This window comes from Triturus cristatus, chromosome 12 (genome assembly GCF_964204655.1).
Source record: "Triturus cristatus chromosome 12, aTriCri1.1, whole genome shotgun sequence".
NCBI classification, from domain to species: domain Eukaryota; kingdom Metazoa; phylum Chordata; class Amphibia; order Caudata; family Salamandridae; genus Triturus; species Triturus cristatus.
Genome location: NC_140595.1, coordinates 94571748 through 94587813, shown reverse-complemented (window position 1 = coordinate 94587813; position 16066 = coordinate 94571748).

Here is a 16066-nt window from a genome sequence, read left to right as displayed (position 1 = left end):
ACTGGAACCAAGGAAATGGGAAGAACGGCAGGGACTGGAAAAGGATATACAAAAGGGGAGGCTACAAAGATATACCGGAATATGTGCTTGTTAGGGAATCAAGGGAACAAAGCAGCACTACAGGCAGTGCTGGTTCAGGAACAAGAATTTAGCTAAGGCTCAGGAGTCAAGGTAGCACTAAAGACAGTGCTAGTCCAGGAACAAAGAAAAACTATAGCCCAGAAACAGGAACAAGAAATGCTAAGGCTCAGAGGTCACGGTAGCACTACAGGCAGTGCAAATTCAGGAACAAGAAAAACAGATACAGCTCAGGAACAAGAAATAACTATAGCTCAGAAACTCTCAAAATAAGGATATCAAATGCTCAGGAACCAAAAGTTGGTCTCACAGCTACAGTGACCAACACTGGACTGAAGGGAGCTGGGGCTTAAAAGAGCTCACAGCAATCAAGGGCATCAGGTGTGAGCAGGCTAGCAGCAACCAGCCACAGATGAGCTGAATTTCTCCACCCATCCTTGGCCTGCAGGGGTGGAGATGGAGCAGTGAGCAGAGGATTATAGGTAATGGAGTTTCCAGCATGAGCAGACTGGCTTCCACAAAACCCGGCATGGATTGGGAATGGATGTCAGTTTCCAAATAGTGTCTAAATGAGTGGAAGTCAAGATATGCATGCAGGGGAGTGTCTCGAAGCTTATTAGAACACTGAAAAGTCACATTATGCAGGCCCCTGGTGGTGGGCACGAAAGCGCATGGAGCGAATCGTGACACACGTCCATTTAGAATCGGGCCCTCGTTGATAACTCTGCATCCTTCATGGATAAGTTGGACCTGGATACCAACATCACAAAGTCACATTATATGGTGTGCGGCCCACAACACAGCAAGGTGAGAAACAATAAGCATCAAAAGCGCTAATATCACCAAGGACAGTGAATTCCCCTACCTGGGTGTGATTTTTGACTCCAATACCTTTGTGCTCTGTCTCTCTGACAGATGCTCACAATTTAATAGCACAGTGGGGGCTCTATTTAATTTATCCACCAGAGTAGGCTGCAAACCGATCACCCCCCTATTGGAAATCTATAAACTAAATGGCCTACCTGTTCTCATTTATGGGGCGGGTATTTGAGGGTATAGGGATTGCAGTAGCCGCCAGAGGAAGGAAACCCGTTTTTGCAGGAGGTTACTTGGACTTGGCCCAGGCAGTTCACTGCACTTTATACATGATGAACTAGGTCTGCCCTACGTCTCCGATCTGGTGGGCCTTGCCCCTCTCCTTCTATGGATTTCTATTTGGAGTAACTCGGAGGCCTCCCTTAATCTTAAAATCATTGAGGATTGTCTATCCTGTGACTATGGCTTAAGAATTCCTTGGCTGAATTATTGACAAAATAACCTTTGAAAGCCCTTGTTTGACCCAACCTGTTTTCTAATCGGGAATCCATATTAAAGGGGAAATATGCAAAAGTAAAAGACCTGTTTTTAACAAAGGCAGTATCTAATAGGAAAGACAAGGAGATTATGAGACCCAACATGAGGGAAGCGATGGATTTACAATCGACATTTGGAGAAGAGCCATATTTGTTATATGTCAACAATATAAGAGAGAGCCTTATTGACAACATTTTGTCTAGGCACCATTGGATGTTACCTGAGCTTTCCCCTTGGTCAATTTGACACCAACAACACCATGCTCTGTTTAGTGTCCTAATGGGGTGAATTGGAACTAGGGATTCACTGGCGCTCCTGAATCGCGTGTAATTTTATTCTAACACAGAGTATAATTAGATGCGGTGCTCAAGGGAGGGGAATCACCCTAACCCTCCAAATGTAAGACCCTGAGGTCGTTACTTGATTCTGATAACAGTCCTTGGCTCACGCATGCATCCCGTTTAACCAAAAACGACAATGATTTATATAAAACAAATGAAAAGGTGCGTTATTTTTTTCTACCCAGATCTTTGTCTTTAATTCTTTTCGCCCAGCTCTCACCCCAAACTCTAGCACATTTTATGTTCTTCTGTAACTTTTATGAGGGACAATGGAGATACCTATACTACAGATACTCAAAAATCTGGGTCTCCGTCAATATAAACCAGCTTTATATTTCCTACGTATGCTCCCAAATCCTCAAGTGACTTATTTGTTGGCCACACTTTTGAAATATACACTTTATTTGCGTAATTCTATTGCCTTTTAGGATTTTTTTTTATCTGACTAGAGTTTGCACTGACTTGTTTTCCTACAAGTTCCATTGCACCTTCATGTGTTTTTTACCTATTATTCTTATCAAGTATTTTTAAATCAATGTATGTGTTTTTAGCCACATTAAATGATGAATGTAACTTGGTGCTGTTAAATTTCTCTCCTTGCACTTTTATGATTATATACTATAATCGAAAAAAAGTATCTTGATGATGATGAACATTCTGGGATGCTGGTTGTTGCTGATTGTCAGAGATGCAGACCTGAGTAAAGAGAATTGATTTTCTCTCTACACTGGATGGCCCCTGTAAGAGACAGCATGCAGACATGTGTCTATGAGTGCCACTCAGATAGGGAATACAGCTATCCTAAGAGAGTGCCTGTTTAAAGGTCCACCAGGAGAAAAAACATGATTTGGAATGTGACAAAGTCAGGAGGAAGCACTGATAAATTAGAACTTTGGGGCACACCCAGAAGAAGTGATGTCATAACCCTGGACAACAAAAGGCACCGTTCATACTTTAACGCTGCCAAGCTAGGAGATAGACCCAACATTTAAGGACTGCTGGGTCCCCTGCAAGGAGAATGGAGTTTTTGAGGAGCAACACAGATAGATGTTAGGGGGAGCATGGGAGGGTTGCAATAGTCACCATATGAGAGAAGATTACATTAGTGGCCACTGTATGCAAGATTAGCCCCAGTGATCACCCCGGATTTGTCAATTTGGCATGCCTTTACATGGGTAACACGTAAGAGTCATAGCAGAAATGCCCCTGGCACTAAGGTTAGTCTCCTCAACAACAAATGTTTACACTCAAATATCATTTTTAGATATATTTTAGTAAATCCAACCATTGTTTTCTCCAAACATCAGCTTAAGAGTTCCAAAAATGCTAGCTTTTTTTCCCCCGAATACACACTTTTTTTTTTTCTAAATACATATACTAATTCAGTCAAGCAAAAGCTTCTAATTTAGTAGGCTGTGTTGCACACAGGAGAGCTACTTACTGGTAGCAGGAGAGCTACCAGTAGCTCACGAGCTACTCGTTAATAGTGGGGGCCGATACAAATAAATACTGGCGGGCAGGTGGGGAGAGGGGGCCAGCGGTAAGCATGTGGGGGAGCACACAGGGGTTAATATATCTATTTTTTTAAAGAAACACTTACCTGCTGCTGCCAGCGTCATTGCGCACCTCTGCTTCCAGCTCCTGGCATCACAGACTCCCCATCCAATCCCCGCATTGCTCTCAAGCATGACAGCAGTGTGGGGATTGGCCTGAGCGGGCCGGATTTACGCTCGCTCAGGCACAGAGAGTCTGTGTTGTTTCTCCAACCCAGCTGTGCAATATAGCAGGGTCGGAGAAACCTAAGTGCGCATGTCAGTTTGACTGACCTAAGACGTCCAGCCAAACTGATATGGGCACTTAAAAGTGCACATCTACCACTCCTCTGCCCCCTCCCCTGATGCGGCTCCGTCCCTCCCTGCACACGCTGGCTCAGAGACAGCAACTGAAAAATAAAACAATAGTAAAACATAATTTTATTTTTCAACTGCTGGCTCTGAGCCAGTGGGGCGTTGCTCCTCCGCCATTGCTGAGGAGCCACCACTGCTTGTTAGCGAAGCCTGGGTTAGAGGCACAATAGGAGTAAGCTCTATAGTATCAACCCAGTTCCAGGAGAGAAGCAGCAAAGGAGAAAAGTAGCAAGAAAAACGTTCTAAAGCTGAGCCCACTTACAAAGGCTGGGAGATCCCGGATGGGCGAAATTACTCACCAAGGAATATCCACAGTGCTTAATTTGAGCCAGTGGTTGCCAGTGGGGGCCACCGGGGCTCATTTTTGGGCACGGCACCTATTTTTCTGCATCATATATTAACCAAGTGCAAGAGAGCGATAAACATACAAAGCAGGAAAGACGGAGGAAGACAAGGACAGAAAAACGGCCACAAAGGGAGAAAGTAGGAACTTGCAAGAGTGAGATAAACAGAAGGAGTGCTTGATGGATAAAGAGGCCTGAGATTAACTTAAGACTGCGCAGCCTTGCTATGCGGTGTACCAACATTTGCAATGGCCGCGGGCTTCTGAGCAGATCTCTGGGCACTGGCACTCATTCTTTTAAAATTAAGCACTGAATATCCTAATCCACACAAGTGGCACTGAACCACTGAGCTTCAGTGTAATTTAAGTTAAACCTAGAACAAATGTGATCAGAGGCGAGAGGCTGAAGGAAGAGTACAAGGAAGAGTAAGGTGAGGTTTCAGTCGATAATTAGCAGTAACTGTGGAGAGAGGATAGGGAGGTAAGAGTTAGAAGATGGGGGGGGGGCTGTTTTATGGTTTAGCACCCATCTGTTCATAACAGGCCGTAACAGGGGAGCTGCGACATGAAGAAGACTTTAACCTTCCGCAATTTACATAGATGTCTGACTAGGAAGCCCGCAGTTCAAAAGCTATATATGTGGCTAAGTAGGGTTGTTGTTGGTAAACAAAACAGTGGATAAAAAAGAACCATGGCCTCAATTGTGAGTGCTTCAAGGGGTGCAGCGGAGCCCAAGCTGCGCAGTATGAAGAACAGAAGGAATCAAGGACTGAAGAACTAAACTAGTAATATTAAAACCAGAAACATTTGAAGGAAGTTGGGGAGATACTGGCAAAACGAGACTGACAACAACATTCCTATTTTTTATTTAAACTCCACTCTTTTTGCGATCCTATCAATAATGCACTAGTCACAAATAGGCCTCATACCCTAGGCACAATAGAAGCAAAAGCATCAGAGACTATAATACATTGATCACGATGATCATGGCACTATACTATGAACCAAGGGCTAGGGTGAGAGCCGGAGGAGCTCTTTCTGAGTTTTTCCCGTTAAAACAGGGCATCAGGCATGGTTGCCCATTATCCCCGTCTCTATTTCTACTAGCCATTGAACCTCTGCTCCAACACTTACGGGCCAACCAGGACATTCAGGGCATAGAATTCGGGAGGAATATATTTAAAGTTGCAGCATATGCGGACGACATATTTGTGGTGTCCAATGAGGCAAACATAGCCATCCCAGCCCTTATGAAATCGATTCACGATTATGCGGAAGTCTCAGGTTACACACTCAACAGGGACAAGATCGAAGTAAAACTACTCAACGGTTGTGGCTCCAAGGAGATCTTAGGCGAGTCAGGACTGTCATGGTAACCGGGCTCAAAAGTAATACCTGGGCCTAGAATTCACGAACGATCTCATCTCTACTTTTGTTTTTGTTTAAATCGTTTTTATTAACCTTTTTTTGTTTGTTTGTTTTGCACATGGATCAGTAAAACATTACCGTCAAAGCAGCACTCATGTAGTAACGGGAAAGAAAGGGGGGGGGGAGAGAATTAATTGCCAGCAGTAAGGTACACTTAAGCTACCAATGACATGACAATGCAAGTTCCGGGTGTGTTAATACAACCAAGCTTATGGCAATTTCCAGAGAAAGGACAAAGCGGTGCCGCTAATTCTATACATCAGGGGTTACGTGAGTAGTACAGGAACAGTGCAGTTCAAACATAACCTGGGACATAGGGTACAACAAAATGAGGACAACAAAAGCGAAGGCAGGGTAGGGAAGAGTCGCGTAGGACCTGCTGCCATATCTAAATTCGCTAGGGGGCCTCAGACACCCCTGAGACACAGTAGTAGCAGGAATCCGTAGCACAGAGGCGGTGACTGTCCGAGTGCCAGTGTTATTGCATATTTACGTCAGGGGGGGAGGGGGAAGGAGGGGGCTACTCTGTGTGATGCTCCTCTGTGACGCAATTGGGGATCCCATGCCCGTGTCTGCCCCCGAAAGCTTGGAAACCATCGCATCCCATTGAGGCATCAGAGGGAACATACGAATGCCAAGCAAGTCCTCCCTGTGCAGTACCGCACCCTCCGCCCTCGCCCAGTTGAGTAGGGACCTGCGCCAAGCAAGGGGATGCGGCGGTAGGGGGGACTTCCACCGCCTGGTAAGCAAGCGTTTGGCCGTTATCAGACCAAGGTCTATAAATCACGTGGTCGCTCTGTATTTCTTGTTTCTGCTGAAGAGATGTAACACATGGGCTTCCCAGGTCGGAGGAATAGTGCGGGAGGTGCAGCTAATGAGAGTAGTGGTCACAGTAGTCCAATAGTCATTCAGGACTGGGCACCCCCAAAGCATATGTGCTAGGTCTGCATCCGATTGCCGGCAGCGGGGGCAAGCCGTATCTATGCGGAGGAAATACCTGTTGATGCAGGCTGGGGTAAGATAGGCTTTATGGAGTATGAAAAATTGTATCTGTCGAAATCGTTGATTCCGGGGAATGCGGTTCGGACCGCCACGAGCAGCCAGCCATTCCCTATCCGTAAACGCCCTACCCAATGCCCCCTCCCAGTGGAGTCGAAGTCGGGTGAGATCTGCTTCCGTGTGCTGTCGAAGTGAAGATGCGAACTAGCGTTTAAGATGTTCCTATCACATGAAGATACTGCAGTGTGTGATGTATGGGAGGTTCCTGAGCCAGCGCACCCCATTTGGACGTTAACGTAGCTATGAGTGTTCTGTGTAGTAAGAACTGCCCAGGATGTATATTCTCCCCTGCTACAAGTTCCTGGAATGGAATGAGGGCGCCCTCTTGAGAGAGGTCCCCCACATCCTGTATCCCCTCCGAGGTCCAGTGATGTAACTCCGCCGCCGTCGTGTAGGTGTCCCCCCGTGGAGTTCCCAATAGCCGGATGACAGGTGCGTATGGGATGGTGGTCCTAGTGAGGAAAAGACACATACGGAAACATTTGTACGCTACAGTGAGGAGAAAAGTATCTGGGGGTCTAAGTGTGAAGCAAGAGTGAAAAATCTGGAGGAGGGTTTTCAGTGATAGCGGCGGTTGTATAGAGGTCGTATCTAGCAGGTAACGGGAGGACATCCACCTGGCAACCCATTGCAGCTGGGAGGCCAAGTAGTAGTGTTCGAAATTGGGCACCGCAAGGCCGCCCAACTCAGTAGGCAGGTAAAGTTTTTCCATGGATACTCTATGGCGTGAGGCTCCCCATATAAAATCCTGCACTACACTTTCCCATTGCTTAAAGAAGGGGGGCGAGATGATGAGGGGCAGGGTGGCAAAGTAATAGAGGAGGCGGGGGAGAACGACCATCTTAACCAAGGCGATTCTGCCAGAAATTGCCAATGGGAGGGTCTTCCAGAACCCCATCTGAGACTGAATCACCGTGGTAGCGTGGACAATGTTTCCGTCAAAGAGGTCAGCCTTGGCTCGATAAACCTGGACCCCTAAGTAACGAAAAGGATCAGTGCACCAGGCCACTGGTGCCCCCCCCGAGTGTGTAGCCCAGATCAGGGACGTTCCCTAAGAACGGGGAGAGTATGGACTTTGTTGGGTTGACGTGTAGCCCGGAGGCTCGCGCAAAAAGGCTAAGGGCTCGATCAAGGGAAGGGGGAATAGCATGAAGATCCCTGGCGTATATTAATAGGTCGTCTGCGTACAGCGAAATGGTGTGCATACCATCTCCTAGTTCGATCCCCATATCTACGTGCGTGCGGACATGAGCCGCCAGCGGCTCCACCACTAACACAAAAAGAAGCGGGGACAACAGGCATCCCTGCCTTGTCCCACGTCGTACCCGGAACGGATCTGAAATATATGGGCCCGTCCGAACCCGGACCGAAGGATTATTGTTTAACAACTGTATTAAGCCGAGGAAGTAGGGACCAACTCCAAAACGTGTCAGGGCAGCAAATACGAAAGTCCAGGCCAGGGAGTCAAAGGCCTTCTCAAGGTCTAACACCATGCAACCGGAGCGTTGCCAGACAGTTGGGGCATATTCCGCGACTCGAAAGTAGTGGCGTAGGTTCAGGGCTGTACTACATGTGGAACAAGTGTAGCTCACTGGTTAGAGGAGGCATACCCTGAAGCAGAGATCAGACCCGGGACCTGGGTTCGATTCCCGACGCGGCAGGGTCTAGAGCCCAATTGTCCACGGACTCGATAATTCTCGCTTCGGTGCCCACTCTAAGCACGAGTTCACACTATGCAGCTCTGGGCAACAAGCCTGCTTAATCTCCACAACAGCCCCCCGCGGCGGGATGCCTGGCTTTCACCTTGGGGATGCCCAGTACGGGTTATCTTACAGGGAAAAACCAGGACGGGTTCCCAATGCAAGCGCCAAGATGCCCGTAGGGTGATAGCTGCGCTCTATAAGTACATCAATCAATCAATCAATCAATCAACAAATCCATTCTGGTCAGAATGTACCAGTTCAGGGACTAGTGGAGCTAGCCGGTTGGCCGAGACCTTCGCCAGGGTCTTAAAATCCGAATTCAATATAGCAATCGGCCGGTAGGAGCCAGGAAACGTGGGGTCCTTACCAGGTTTCAATAAGGACACCACATTAGCCGTACGCATGGATGGGGGCAATGTCCCTTCCGAGACTGCCTCCAGGAGAACCGAGTGCAGTTGCGGTACCAAATGTTCCGCGTACGTTTTGAAAAAGTTTGTTGGGAGTCCCTCTGGTCCTGGAGTTTTACCCGAGGACAAGGCTCGCAATGCGTCCCGTATTTCTTCCTCTGCTATAGGAGCGTCCAGTTCAAGGGTCTTATCCAATGTCAGAGTAGGTAACTCCACAGTGTCCAGGAAGGAACCCATGTCACAAGCGTTACCTGTCAGGAGGGTGTCGTAGAGGCGGGTGTAGTGTTCAGTCATAAGTGCGTGAATGTCTCCTTGAGTGTTGCGTTCTCGGCCGAGGTCGTCTAGAAGGAAATGTATGGGCCACTGGGGATGTTCCTGTTTAATCAAGTAGGCCAGTAGTCGCCCGGCTTTGTCTGCGGTCGAATGGGAGCGGGTCGAGTGCGCCAAATAGTTATGGCAGCGCAGGCGGTCTAGAAGTGTCTCCCACTCGGCGTGGGTGGCATCGAGGTGCTGCTGTCGTGTCGGGTCGATGACAACCTGCGACTCGAGCAGGAGCAGCCGGTCCTCAATGCGGGTCAGTGAGGTGTCCAACTGCCTGCGAATGCTCCAAGTCTGACCCAGACAATGTCCCCTAACCACCACCTTAAAAGCCTCCCACTCAGTGAGGATTGAGTCTGTGGAACCGGTGTTAAGTGCAAAGTAGTTGGCTATTGTAGACTCCAGTGAGCCTCGGAAGGAGGGTCCTCCAAAGCTGCAGTCTGTAAGCAGCAGGTCAGAACCGGAGGAGGTGACGCTCCCCAGACCAGGCGCATCAACAAGGGATTATGATCGGAGTGCGTCCAACCGAGATAGTCCGTCGCTTGTATCAAAGGGAGGAGGGCTGCGGATGCGAGTACACGGTCAAGGCGCACATGTAGCTTATGGACTGGGGAATAGAATGAGTATACTCTGGAGAGATGGTGTCGTTCCCGCCAAACATCGGAAAGGGCCCAATTACCTAACCATGTGTTTAAAAGGCGAGCATTGGAGGAGACTGTAGTACTAGTGAGGGGGGGAAAGGAGCGATAAAGAGAGACATTGAGTACTGCATTAAAATCCCCCCCCCCCCCAGGAGCCACGGGATGTCTCTCCATCAGGGCAAAATCTCTGAGAGATCACTCAGGAAGGTGCCCTGGGCAACATTGGGGGCGTATAGGGAACCCAATAATATCGGTTGGCCGTTCAGTCTGCCGCTTATCAGGACATACCGCCCCATTGGGTCTGTCAAAACCTCCTTTTCTTCCCATGGGACCCCTGCCATAACCCATATCATCACCCCTCTAGCCATGGACAAGTAATTGGGGCTGTATATTTGGCCACACCAGCGTCGGCGCAGGCGGGCGGCTTCCAAGGCTGCCAAATGTGTCTCCTGCAAAAATGCAATACTCGTCTTATGACACTGCAAATAGGCATAAATGGCATATCGCTTAAAAGGTGTCTGGATGCCCTTGACATTCCAAGTAAGGACGTTAAGGTCTGTCATCAAGGCAACTAACGTTAATGCGCCCAATCCGGATACTGCGGGGCCTACCTAACTTCCGAATTTATCAAATAGCATATCTTTGCAAACAAGGAACTACATGGTTTATGGATAACCCAAATTACAAACCCCAATGGGTGGATGTAGAATTAAATCTCATTAAAGGATTCCCCTCCAAGCAACCATGAAAATGCAGACCATTAAACTGGAACACTCCAAATACATTATAGCAAACACTAAAAAAGCATTAACGCGTCTGGATACCCGCTCGACAACAAAAATGGGTGCCTCTGATTACAAGCGATCTGGTACGACCCCCGCTGTAAAAATAAATAAAGAAACTATTTTTTGGAAAGAGTGGTCACACAAGGGTATTAACTTCTTCAAGGACTTATATAACAAGACTGCACCTATACCTTTCTCCATATAAAAGTTTAACTGAATTAGACTTCTATGACATTCTGAAATTGAAAGTCCAGATCTCAAAACTTAAATCTATTGTTAACCCCCCCCCCCCCCCCCCCTCACTCCCCTCAAGACTTTCCCAACTAATGAGTTCTGGTCACACAGTCTCAAAGATATACAAATTACTGCTTACCGGGTAAGCAACATTTGAGTAATGTAACAAAGTGGGAGGCAGAACCAAACAGCAAAATAATTCCTTTGGACTGGCAGCGAATACATACAATGCCCTTAAAACACAAAATCTCCCCTACTCTGTCACAAACAAAACTCATGATCATAAACAGGACATACTGGACCCCTGCAAGACTATTTAAACTAAAGCTAACACAATCCCCACTGTGCTGGAACTGCAACTCTGATACAGGTGATTTAAGACATATGCTTCTGTTATGTCCTATGCTACAAAATTATAGGAATAAAATCTTTAGATTCATCTCACAGACATTCAACATCACACCAGTTAAAGAGCTATCATATGTACTAGCAGGCTTCTTAGATCCCGACCTGTCAGAGGAGGATGACCGTTTTTTGCTTGACTTAATGCTTACGCTTGCGTGTAAAATAGTACTATGTAAATGGAAGAGTTTTGGGAAAGTCTCATTCAAAAAATTGCAAGAGTGGCTAAGTTTTTAAAGCGGTGCTGACAATATCGCCTTAAATACCTCCCCTTGGAAGCCCAGACATAGAAAACTATGGAAAGCACTTGATTCTACATCTGAAGTCTTTAGACCCCCCTGAGTTACCAGCCTCAGAGGCGCCCATATCGCGCCTCCTCATGGTCCCCATCACTGATGAATCTGACCCTATAGGATTAAATCAAGGTTCCCTTTTGAAAGTAGCTTTCTCCACGTTTAGACTTCTCCTGTGACCCCGAGCTCTAGCTTCTCTCTTCTTACTCTCACCCCTTTCGTACCACTACTACTCTCTACCTACCTACTCTCACCTCTACCCCTTTTAAATTTGTCTCTATATCTCTCTTGACTCGAACCATGCTAGAATATGGACTTTCAATAACACCCAGGACAATATGACACAGCGGTTCATATCGGAGAAATGCATTTTTCAAACTAACTTCTTTGCCTCTGGGCTACCACGGATCTACCAGTGTCAAACATGCTAATACCTTGATGACTTGGACACTATGGTTCGATTACTATAGCCTTATAGCCCGCCGTAGCGGGCTATACCGTCTGTTAAAGGCCCGCTGCAGCGTTAAAGGCCCGAGCCGAAGGCGAGGGACTTTAACAAAGCAGAGGGACTTTAAAAGCCGGTATAGCCCAGCTACGAAGGGCTATAAGGCTATTAGAACATTCTGCCACTAGAGGGCAGAATGTTCTAACAAAACAAAGCCTTCAGGGAGCGCGAGGGGATTGAAATCCCCTCAGGCTCTCTGAAGTCTTTGTTCACAGCCAGAGCTGTGAACAAAGACACATTGGAATGTTGAAGCTCCGGGCTTATACCAGCCATTATAAGCCCGGAGCACTCCATTGTTTTCAATGGAGCTCCCGACATTCCAATGTTCCAATATAGAATATGTACTCTTACTAAATGGATATTCATGCATCTTTCCGTCTACAATGTACCCCCTGAAACAGCTTTCACTGTCCTCTTGCAATGGTGACATGGATGACTTGTACCTCAATACTTTGTACTGTCTTTAATTTATTTTGTGTTTGAAAAAGTAACCAATAAAATTCTTTGAATTTCAAAAATAATGCACTGGTCAGTGCTAATAATGTCCCCCACAAAATCGGATTTCTGTTGTAGGTGACAGATGCTGGTTTGGGGTGAAGCACATTTGAGGATCTAGAGAGTTGTAAAAAGTGTCCCTTTCCTGTACTGTGAGGGCCAGCTTTAGAGCAGTGATACTGGTGCGGCCGCAGTGGGCGCTGACCTGGAAGGGGGGCTGTGTTGAGCACCAACCTACATTTGAAAGGCACCTGCTGCAGAGTTCCATGTGCGTCCAGCTTTGAGGCAGTAAGAAAAAGGCCAAGATATCTTTTGTGATTAATGTTTCCTGCTAGAGAGAGAGAAATGGAGTTTTGTCTAGTGGCAGTTTTGACTCGCCATAAAGTAGCGCAAGGGTTAATATGCCTGCTGCAAACAACAGATCTGCATTTTTTCTGGATAGCTGAGTGGGTTAGTGAAACCAGCCTTTACCAAAGTTTAAAAGAAATGAAATGTATATGTGAGAGGGGCTATGGAGAGATGACGGGCACTCTGCCGGGTGGTTGTGAAGGAATCCAAGGTGGTGGTCATGTGGGGGCACAAAAAACCTTGTTGCACCCGTCACCACCAGCGCTAAAGCTGGCCTTGTGTACTGTCCCTGTGTTTGGAAGTAACTCCACTAATTTCTGCCTTTGGGTTGCAATCTCTCGTTTGACGAGGCAATTGTAAACATGTTCTGAACATCCCCGGAGTCATAGGACAAGGCATCGTGTACGACATAAGTAATGTATGTAGCTAAAGGTTTGAGTAAAATTTTAATTGTTCAGTTTTTTGTATTGTTAGCATTTCTCTGCTGATTGTTATTTTCCATATTTTACATAGTATAATTAGATAAATATTTCTTATATTTGTATTGGCCTGGACACTAAGGGGTGTAAACATAAATTGTGTAAAAAGAAATCTCTATGGCCGTGCAAATAAAAATAAAAAAAACACTGCCTTGCCCAATGGTCAAGAGGGTCACTCATCCTCCCACTTTGACAGTTTCAGCTACTTTGGAGCGTCGTCTCTTTGCTCCAATTGCAGGAGGTAATTCGTACAACATTCTTCAATTTGCCCAATGGCAAGCAGCCTTCTTCGCCCCTCCAGCTCCTCCCACCTCCACATTCACCAAGTACAAGGGAAGGAAGCTGGATCTAGCTATACCCCAAGCGTGTCCAATGGTAGAAGGTGAATTTTGTGGCACTTGCCCCGCCAACCTGCTTTACGCACATGGATTTTTAGAACATATGCTTCTTCTTTGAAATATGAGTTATAATGAAAAGTTAAAAGTTCATGGATGATGTACTTCAAGAAGCAAGTCACATAAATAAAAAAATGGACACTTGTTGGAAGTCAATGTTGTATCTAGTTCAATTTACAGGTCCCACCTTTTGCCTCCTTTTCCAGACAGGAGATGTGGATCCAGTCTAAGGTCCTTGAACCAGGTATGAGGTGTTTCCCTTTCAAATGTTATTTCCTGATTGTAGTTCAGATGCAAGCTTTGCTCAATGTGATGGCTCTCACAGCAGGTAGCTATGACAATGGTTCCTAACAGGAGTCTCCAAACATTGGTACAGTGAATGGTGATGACTCTGCACCTGTTAATGGGATTGTTCCATAAATTACTAAAGATGGCAATGCTATCAAGGTTTTGCTTTGTTCGCCATAAGTTGGCAGGGTATGCTCAGACGTGGGTCCCTTGCTCACTTTGCCACTGGATTCAAGCTAGCCTGGCTGAAGACGGCTGAAATGCCAGAAACCGGTCCTAGGAAGCTTGTTTCCGGTCCAGGGAAGGCATGGCTTGGCAGTTCGGGCTGGACTGTTCCCATGAGGCACAGGGTCAGACTGATTTGCATATGGCCATGTCTGAACTGGGGTGGCAGAGTGGGCTAAAGAACGGTGATGGATTAAACCTAGATCAGTTGACTGGGGGTGAGTGCTTGCAATGTTCAACACTCCGTCCATCATTTCCTTTGGTAATGCTATCAAGGTAAGCCAGAAAGAACTCCTCCAGCCCTAAGAAAACATAGTTCATTAGGTTCTGATAATCGGCAGGAGGATTCTTGGACTCAAAACACATGACCCTAAACTGGTACAAACCCTCTGTCACAGAGAACGCAGTCTTCCTCGGTGCAACGTGATCTGCCAATAACCACTGGTCCAACCAATGGTACTGAAGAAGCGGGCAGCATCCAGTTTGTTCATTAACTCATTACCTTGGGTGTGCATGTCTGGGTCACCACATTGAGAGCCTGCTAGTCCACACAAAAGCACGTCTGTGGGTCCTTGCTTGGGCACTCTCACTATTAGGATCACCCAAGGACTAGGGGAAATGTGTGGTCACTCCTAAGTCCTACACCTTAGCAACCCCTGTTTTGATGCATTCTTGGCCTCTTTCTGACATCACCTGTACCATACTCTTTACTGGCACCGTATCAGCTGAATCGATGTTAGTTGCACAAAGTTGTGTTAGCCCTCAGGTCAACGAGAAAAAAGTCGAAAATCATCACAGTACCTCTCTGGATAGTGCTTGGAGTTTTGGCGTCAGTTCAGTTGCAAATTGTACCCGCTCTACAGAACTATGGTTCTACTTACTGGGCAATAGGCCAGGAGTGGCTCATTGTTCTACTCAATGCCCCTTGATTCGTTCGAGGCAAATGTATGGATCTGTACACGTTTGATTTTTACAAGACCTGAGACTTTCAGTAAACAGTACAATGGCATTGCATTATGGGCACGGCGGTCCTAATAAAAACGGAAGCATGGAAAAACAAACTATAGGTGAAAACGTAGAATTTATTTTTAAGAAGTGTGAACAAAATAAATGAATATCATCAGTTTTATTGGAATTAATATTCTTAAATGTTGTGTACATTCACTGATTTTCAATATAACATGGCCACTGGGAGGGCTATCAATGATTCGATGTTAAAGTGATTTCACCTACAGTCTCTCCTCACTGTTTACGTTTGTTACCTTTAAAAGCAGAGTAACTCACCTGTTCAGTATTACCAAATGATTAAGACCCGGAAGGGGTTGAAACACGTTATGGCAATGGACTCTTCGTAAATAGATGTATGCACTGTTAACGGATGGAGGGCTTGTTTCACATGCTTGGAGTAGTGCCAGTTTTTTTTGGATTATATAAGCGGTGACACTCCGCTTTACTAGCTCCGACTCGAGAGGCTGGGTGTCTTTTTTATGCGTCGACTTCAAATGGAATATATACAGTGGCGGCTCTTCCGCTAAGGCAGAGGAGCGTCGCCCTCTACTCTTCAGCAGTAAAGAAAGAAAAAATAAAATGATAACGCAATGTTATTATCATTTTATTTGATCCTCCTACTACAGCAGCTTTGTGTGAAGGGGCGGAGCAGGGCTGCAGAGCAGGGGGGGAGTGGTTTGCCCACACCTAAGTGCGCAATGACTGTTTGGTCGGCCCTCTCGGGCTGCCAAAACAGTCATGCGCACTTCCCTGTTCTCCATTCAGGCTGCATTACAGCCTGCATGGAGAACATGCCCACCCCTCCAGCCCCTAGCTGACACAAATCACGACGCTGCATTGTAGCGTTGTGATTGCCTTAGGGGAGGGAGCCTGGCTGCCTGCTTCCTGTTCCAGGAGTCGGATGCAGGAGAGCAGTTGCACAGATGCCGGTGTTATATGGTTTTTTTTCACATTGCAGCCTGCGCTCCCCCATCCCCCTGCTCCACGTGTCCGTCTCGCCACCCGCGAGTCTTGTTGGCCGCCACTGCATA